General features: G+C 41.9%; 1 pseudogene; it reads left to right on the top strand.

The window, feature by feature from the left end:
- Positions 1-332: 332 nt before the first annotated feature.
- On the top strand, positions 333-539 carry LOC125109606 (COP9 signalosome complex subunit 9-like; annotated as a pseudogene).
- The last annotated feature ends 5,145 nt before the right edge of the window (positions 540-5,684 follow it).

Here is a 5,684-nt window from a genome sequence, read left to right as displayed (position 1 = left end):
TACAGAGACAAGATTTTGGTGTCATGAGAGAGACATTGGAGATCAAAGCAGATAAAAAAAAAAGTTCATTCAATATTCCACACAACTTGGGGGCATCTAATATACGCTGGGTACAGAGAAAGTTATTCTGTCTTGGTATTCCAGAAAGGGGAGATAAACAACAGCGATTTTCCAGCTTGCATAAAATATTTCATACATTAGATATAGATGCTATGAGAAGAGGGATGAGGAATGTTGGTCAAGCAGAAAGTATAGTTTTCAAAGGATGGTCTGGGGAAGTGGTGTCAGGGTGGCCAAAGTGGGCTGGGGACTCGGGACAAACCACAAGTGACATGAAGCAGGTGGACAAGATGTTCCCTGAGGGTGCTGGGCCCTACATGGACCTGAGTGAGGCAGCAGGCACACAGGGCTCCTGATGGACTTGGCAGTCAATGAGAAGGCAGTTCAGTTTGTGCAGTTTTTAAATGATTTTGAAGATCTGTTTGATGATGATGATGATATCCAGTGAGACACCACCCAGCAGTGCGTGTGGTCATGCCTGTTACATAGTGGCATGACAGAGCTCCTCAAAGCCAATTGAAATGGTTCTAAAGAACTCATGGACATTACTTGCAATTAGGAGATGGTTAACCAAGAAAGAAAAAGATGGTTTTTTTTTTTTGTTTTTTTTTTTTTTTAAAGATTTTATTTATTTATTTGACAGAGAGAAATCACAAGTAAGCAGAGAGGCAGGCAGAGAGAGAGGAGGAAGCAGGCTCCCTGCTGAGCAGAAAGCCCGATGCGGGGCTCGAACCCAGGACCTGGGATCATGACCTGAGCCGAAGGCAGCGGCTTAACCCACTGAGCCACCCAGGCGCCCCGAAAAAGATGGTTTTAACCATCTGCATGAGGCCTGCTAAACTCTGAATGTGACCAAATTTGTCCTTCAATTTTTACAAAAAGCAAAGTACATAAAATAAATAAATAAGGATAGTCTGGGAAGGTCTCTGAGACATTTAAGCCAAAGGATCTAAAGGAAGTGAGAGAAAAAAAATAAGCAAATAGGGAGAAAGCATTCCTGGCAAAGGACAGAGCAAGTGCAATGGCCCTACAGTGACAATGTGTCCCATTGTCAAGAGACTGCAGGGAAAGTCTATGTGGCCAGAGCCAAGTAAACAAGGGGTAGAACTATGGGAGATGACCTTGAAAGCTAATTGGGGAGGAGATTGTGTGAGGCTTTTTAGACCACTGCAGAACTCTGGTGGAAGAGTGCCAGTATCTGACTTTCCTAACTGCTTTGTTGAGAATCTACCAGAAAAGGCAAAGGAAAACAGAGTAAACTCATGAACACTATTCCCCTAATCCAGGTAAGAGACAGTTGAGCCTTAGGGACAAAGAAAGACTAAGCTGGCATACACTCTAGCAATTGAAAGTTATGGGCGATGGGGCAATATTAAAAAAGAGGTTCAGCCATTTACATGAATTACCTCAATTATACTATTATTATAACTTACCATCTGCAAAGTAATTCTGTAGTAGGAACTACAGAGTAGTTCCTAAGTTCTGGGGAAAATACTACTGTTTACCTTACAGAGTTATGATGAAGACAAAATGCAATAATCCTGACAGAGAGTACATGCTCAATAGGGGATGATAATGGCTATTAATTATAGAATTTAAAAAAAAAAAGATTTATTTATTTATTTATTTATTTATTTGAGAGAGAAAGACAGAGAGAGAAAGCAGAGGGAGAGGGAGACAAGCAGATGCCCCACTGAGCACAGACCCCAATGTGGGGCTTGATCCCAGGACCCTGAGTCAGACACTTAAGAGACTAAGCCATGAAGGTGCCCCCCTATAGGGTTTGATTAAGACAGACAAAATCTGGTCCACATACCCTCACTTCCTGTGTATGTTGATTGATGAAGCTAGTACTCTTCATCATTCACTTAGTTTTAAGTCGAGAGAAAGAATTAATACAAATCTAAGAAGCATACTTTCTATATTTAATGAAAGACTCCTTTTGGCATATCTTTCTATGGCCTTTGCCTAGAGCAGCTAGTGCCTCCATTTATCTGTCCTGGTGTTTTTCTCTTATTTTCTGCTCAGAGCTATTTTTTTCTAATCCTGGAATTCTATTTCTTCACACTCTTCTACAGTAAGTTTTATGGTCCTCCCACACTACTCAGAATTCCCTTCTGCAACAAAGCCTCTAGGCAGTATCATCTCATCCGGTCCAGGACATCGTCCCAGCATCTCACCTCTTAGCATCTCCATAGCTGGAAACTGTCAGGGTTTCCTCTCCTTTTCACATTTGCTGATTTACTTCTTTTGGAATGGGCTCCATATTCTTGTAGATAGGCTGGTTCTTTTTCTATACCGCAACAGTCCCCTTGAACTTGGAAAGGAGAAGATACCTTAGACATCTCCTTCACTTCACAGGCTTATTGGACAGCGAGTCAGCTTATAGACAAAGCTGGGAAGAATTAAATTCTAGACCCTTCCTTCCACCCTGAAATAGAATGTGGCTCTGCGGGGCACTTAAGGTAGAGTAGTTAACTTAGAAAAAATTCACCATAGAGCATTAACAATAGCAGCAACAATGAGAAAGGATTTATATCCAGTCACTCATGTCACAGGATAAGCAAGTTAGAACCTTTTTAGATAGGGTTCTCATTATCTAAGGGCAAAATGTTTCGGTTTTGTTTTTGATTTTTGATTTTTCCCTATAAGGGCTGGATGATGCTGCACTTGAAAAGGAAAATCTTTTCCTGCCAGAGTCTTCCCTGATCTTAGTTAGGAATGACCTCTAACCCTACCTATTAAAGTTTAAACACAGAGAATGGCCAGCCAATAACAGACCCAGGCTGATCCCTAACCCAGCCACAGAATTCTCCCCAACCACTAGGGCACCTTGTTAAGTACTTATTTATTGGGATAAAAGAGTTGAGAAGGAAGAATATGGGTCACTCTCCATCAGACATTCCTCTGATCGATAGCATCAGCCCTATTAATGGATAAAAGGCAAGAACCACAAGGAGTTTTAAATTCAGGATTTTCTAGGGGGAGAACAAGGATTCCAACCTCAAATCAGATTATCAGCCAAGAACAGTGTGTTCCCTTCATGATTCCTCAGCAACACACTCTGAGCTTTCCCTACAGTCCTTGAGCACTATCTGCTGCTGCTGCTGCTACTGCAGATTCCACAATGCATTCTTCTCTCTCCTCCACTTTTTTTTAAGTTTTTATTTATTTATTTGAGAGAGAGAGAGAGAAAGAGAGCATGAGACCGGGGCAAGCGGCAGAGGGAGAAGCAGACTTCCTGCTCAAGGATGTAGGACTCAATCTCAGGGAATCCAGGATCCCTGAGCCAACCTGAGCTAAACTGACTAAGCCACTCGGGCACCCTGTCCTCCACTTCTGCTATTGGCTTTCATCAAGGCACACCCACATACTGCAGCAGCACTCCAGTCTCTGGCCTGCTGGGTACACTGATGTTCCTCCACTGCCACTCTTGACAGTGACCACACACCTATTCAACAAGTCAAAGCAGCCTCTCCACAGAGGTATAATGCCCTAAACTTCTGTTCAGACCTTCAAGGCTTCCCAAACTGAAATATGCTCACATCTCCCCCAAAGTAACCTCTGTTTGGTCACCTAGGCAGATCTACTTTTCTTCTAATACTGTCTATCCCCACCTCCATTCTTTGCTTATATTTTCGCATTCACTAGGAGTGCCTTCCCTTTGCCACTTATTTAAATTCTGCCCAACATTCAAGACACAACTTAAGTCCTACCTCCCCCATGAAACGTCTGGAATCACTTCAGTCTTCAGTGTTATTACAATTATAACGGCTACCTTGTAGTTTAGCGATTAATTGTCTTCACCTCAGTTAATATGTCTGAATCTTATCTATAAGGTTGTAAGATACTTAAGAAAAAGATCCTTGTGTTTTACTATTGCTTAGCCCTATTCCTCACACAGAGGAGATGCTTAATTTTATGGTCATGAAGTTGGATCAATACCTTATCTAATGTGAAGTAGAACAGGATTTTGACTTCAATGTTAGGGAAAACAAAGATTTTTTTTTTTCTTCTTGTAATCCTGAAAGTCCAAATTCTCCACCCAAAAAGAAAGAATTAGGTTGTCTTGGTTTTGTTGTTTTTTGGGGGGGAGGGGAGGTTTGCTAAAATTGTAGAGTAATCCCAACTCTGCTCTGTTCAAGGAAAGACTAATTGACTTTCAAAAAGGAACAGTTGTTCAGAGATTATATAATCCAAACCTCAAGGAGATTTCGAAGCCCAGAGAAATGAAGTCTTTGCTCCAAGTCACAGAGGAAATAAGCAGTAGATCAAGGACCCGATCCTAAATCTTTTGAATTTCCAGCCGGAATTCCTGCGTGAATCTCCACATATTGTCCCTTTGCATTTTCTGTTTCTGGTATCTACGTAGTAGTGATAGAAAGTCGTTTGACAAGTACTTTGTGAGTATTTTCTATGCCCCAGGTTCTGCACTGGGGCTTATGAGACCAAGGAGAAATGGAAATAAAAATGACATGAATTCAAATTTAATACTCAGGATTCCAAAACTCTATATTCTTTTTTAAAGCAATGTTCTTAACCTTTCTTTTTCTTTTCTTTTTTTTTTTTTTCCTTTTGAGTCACAGAACCCACTAGTATTATAATTAAAATTACAGATTTAGGAAAATTTATATATGCACAAACCAACAAAACACTGCATAATTTCAGGGTTTTGCAGACTCTTGAACCTCTAGGTTATAGCCTCATTTATGAAACATTGGAAAGCTTTCTCTCAGCACCTTCAAAAATAGAGCCATGGTTTTATAATTTACAGAGTCCAGATGCTAACCCTCGCCTTTTCCTCCTCCCTTTTGAGTGACTGGAGGGAAGGCTGCAGTCTCAGCTTTATCTCCTCCCTAAATAAATAAGCACTTCCCTGAGTGCCTCCAACTCCATTGCTCCAGATGTTACACTGGATAAATGGCTCATTCAGGGCTCAGCAGGGCCCAGGTCATGCTCCAAGCTGATCAGCTTTTCTGTGCCCTGCCCTTGCCACTCAGACAAGCTTCCCTGCCACTCTGCCTATTTGGAAAATCCACACTCCCACCAGGGGCCCAAGAGCGGAATGTATTCTTGCATCATTTTGGCAAGGCTGGAGAGGAGGGGAGGAAGCCGAGCCACAGAAAATACTGGTGAAAGGCCTGTGGGGTTTTCACATGGTGGCTCTGGAATGAAAGAGTCAATGGAAGGAGAACTTCTCTCAGAAACCATGTATCATGGAACTTCTCCAGGCAGGAGAAAGTGAGAAACAGATGGCAATGAACAGGCAAAGGCACCATAGGGACAAAACTTGAGTGGGAAGGTTTAAGGAGGCAGAAGCCATTGGCAGCAGTGGACAAAGGGAAAAGGTCCACACCCTGTAACCTACATATGGAAAGTCAGGATGAGATACAGAAGCCAGGACCAAAGGGCAAGAGACTAGTTCTCACAAAACATGAAACCAAGGATAGGGCCAGCCACTCTCCTTCCCTAGAAGACAAGAGAAGCTCCTACTTGATATCAATGCTGGAGACTAATTTCTGCATTGAGAATATGAGTTACTCTAAAAAGGATGAGGATAGTACTCTTCAACTATATGTGCCTAATCATCACATGAGGAACATGATTAACAACACTAGGTCTTC

This window comes from Lutra lutra, chromosome 9, assembly GCF_902655055.1.
Source record: "Lutra lutra chromosome 9, mLutLut1.2, whole genome shotgun sequence".
Lineage (NCBI taxonomy): Eukaryota > Metazoa > Chordata > Mammalia > Carnivora > Mustelidae > Lutra > Lutra lutra.
This window is presented reverse-complemented; position numbering and strand designations above follow the sequence as displayed.